At 32.7% G+C, this 2,482-nt stretch overlaps 1 protein-coding gene across 3 annotated transcripts in view; it reads right to left on the minus strand.

Annotated features, from left to right (window-relative positions):
* The window catches only part of LOC106868264 (syntaxin-5), a 51,662-nt gene that overhangs the window by 25,927 nt on the left and 23,253 nt on the right, over window positions 1–2,482 (minus strand). The gene's annotated exons all lie outside the window — the stretch shown is intronic.

The raw sequence follows: 2,482 nt of genomic DNA on the forward strand, positions 1-2,482 counted from the left end.
GGCATGTACACACATATTTTTCTTACCCAAAAAAATTCTCAAAAAAATTTCTCTGGGTCTTTTATGCAAAGTTGGACCTATATTGGGTAAAATGACCCCCTTCAATTATGTTGGGCCTATATTGGGTAAAATGACCCCCTTCTGAGGCACAAGTCTGGGTAACATAGTCTATTGAAGATCAGCAGTCACCAATGCATACCAGCCTCCTGTCTCCATGCCACCCATGTCATCCAAGCGAAACGCAAAGGCTGCTTCAGTTTGGCACCAGTGATGTTGCAACTCATTTCTACAGCTGAGTGAACAGGAGCAACGTGAAATAAAGGTTTTTGCAGAAAAACACAACATACAACCTGGTCCAAAAATCATGATTGTGAGCCTGACACTCTAACCACTGAGCCATGGGCCTTCACTGGGCCTATATTACATATACTAAATATGCACTGCTGAATTTGAAGTGCATCTATGCTCAGGTGTCTTTTATGCCATCAAATACAGTTCAGGGTTAAGTAAGTTTATTATAGTTTAACAGCTTAAAGTAGCAAAGTGGCTGAGTTGAGTATTGGATAGAATGCTGAGTAGTATTTATTTCAGTTATCTACACTTAAAGTTCAGATCCTGCAGAGGTCAACTTTGCATTTCATCCTTTCAGGGTTGTTAAATAAAATAACAGGCCAAGATGGTGGACTGGCAGCGGAACAGACAAGAGGCCTTGAAAGTTTTGCTCCAGCTCTTTGTATCCTGAGTTTAAATTCCACTTCTTATCACCACTCTCCTCACAATGTAAAAATGGGTCCTTTAGAACCCAGTTAACAGTGATAGATCTTTAGTGTCGGTCGAAGCAACAAATGCCTCAAAATATGCAAAAATATAGTAAATATTATAATTTATCGAATTCAAAATATTTTTTATGTAGATGTAAATTACAGTACACTTCCATCCCTCCTTGTGGAGACAGAAGATAAAGTCACAGAAAAAACATGTTTATGTCACATTTTAGAGTAATTTCAACACAGTCATTTAAAAGCTACCCGAAGAAGATGCAATGAAAACTGTATTTTATAGCTAATAAATAAGTAGAGGCGTTTTTCCCCCCACTTTTTTGGATTTTTTGATGCATTTGTGGAGACAATATATTGTCGCAGTTTTCTAAAACTTTACAGCAGTTATTTTGATGTCTATTCACATCTTTTCCACACTACCCCCATCATGAAATCGAAAATTGTGAAAAAACACTCCACTCTACTAAACATGCAGTGTTTGAGAGACTCAAATACTATCTATAGAATCGAAATGATATTTAATATTAATAGAGGGTATTTCTTTGTCGTTAAAACTTGCTACTGAAAGTAATTTTAAGAAGCCAGTTTCAACGACAAAACTTCAAATTAAGCAATTATCATCAATATTAAATATATGCATATGTACATGTGTGTATAGTTTAACACGCTATCTAACTGTTCTACAGTTAACTATAGCACGTCTACTTATTTATTGTTATCCAACATTTAAGCCATTTAATATTAATAGACCCGTGATTGTACATTACAAAATCTTCATTTTGGAGTGTTAATATTTAAACAAAACTTTTTACCATCTGTTTTATGTTTAGAGTTTCAAATATCAGTAACAAAATGAATTTATGCAAGTCCAAAGTTTTCACTAAGTTTCAAAAACAGACAACATACGAAAAGTTATTTATTTTACTAAACCTCTCCAAAATGTTGATTGCTTTGAAATTAACTAAAATACATAAGTAAAGAAATACGGTCGCTAAAGAGTTAACTGATACAATGTTATCTTGTTTTCACGAATGATGGACATACATAACTGTTTCATAGTTTTAATCTAAGTCAACAATCCATTTGACTGTTATATTATATTATCCTAGGATAAATACGATATTCCTAATTGTTTATAGTATTACCTTAGATTAACTGATACATCTAACTGTTCTTTAGATTTACTTTAAATTTTCTAACGGCAACTTATTCTAATGACACGTCTAACCGTTCGATAATTTTTACCTTGTTCAACCAAGAAACTATCCATTTATAAGGTGCTGCTTCATATGAGACAAACTAAAACTTAAAAATAAACTAGCTATTAGCACCTTATTTTTGGAAACGAAACATAAAATTTATAACCGGTAGAAGTAGATCAGTCTGATACAAGATGTCAATTTTTGGTTATTAGAAAACTTTTTATAGTTGGTTGTGTCTGGGAAGAGTCATTCTGTTTTAATGCCTTATTAATTAACACACTCACCGGTTCGACTTCCATTCATTTACTTATTTATTAATTTTTTTTTTTCTAAAATATTATAGTTGGCTCGATGCTTTAAAATAACAACCATCTGGAATATGTTTCTCTTTCACAGCACTGAGTTGAATCCAGCAGTATCAACTTTCTTTTATCGTTAACAGAACCCGACAAAAATAAGTATTAACAAGATTTTTTCTTTCTTTTTTTTTTTTTTTTTTTT

The sequence above is a fragment of the Octopus bimaculoides genome, chromosome 8, assembly GCF_001194135.2.
Source record: "Octopus bimaculoides isolate UCB-OBI-ISO-001 chromosome 8, ASM119413v2, whole genome shotgun sequence".
NCBI classification, from domain to species: domain Eukaryota; kingdom Metazoa; phylum Mollusca; class Cephalopoda; order Octopoda; family Octopodidae; genus Octopus; species Octopus bimaculoides.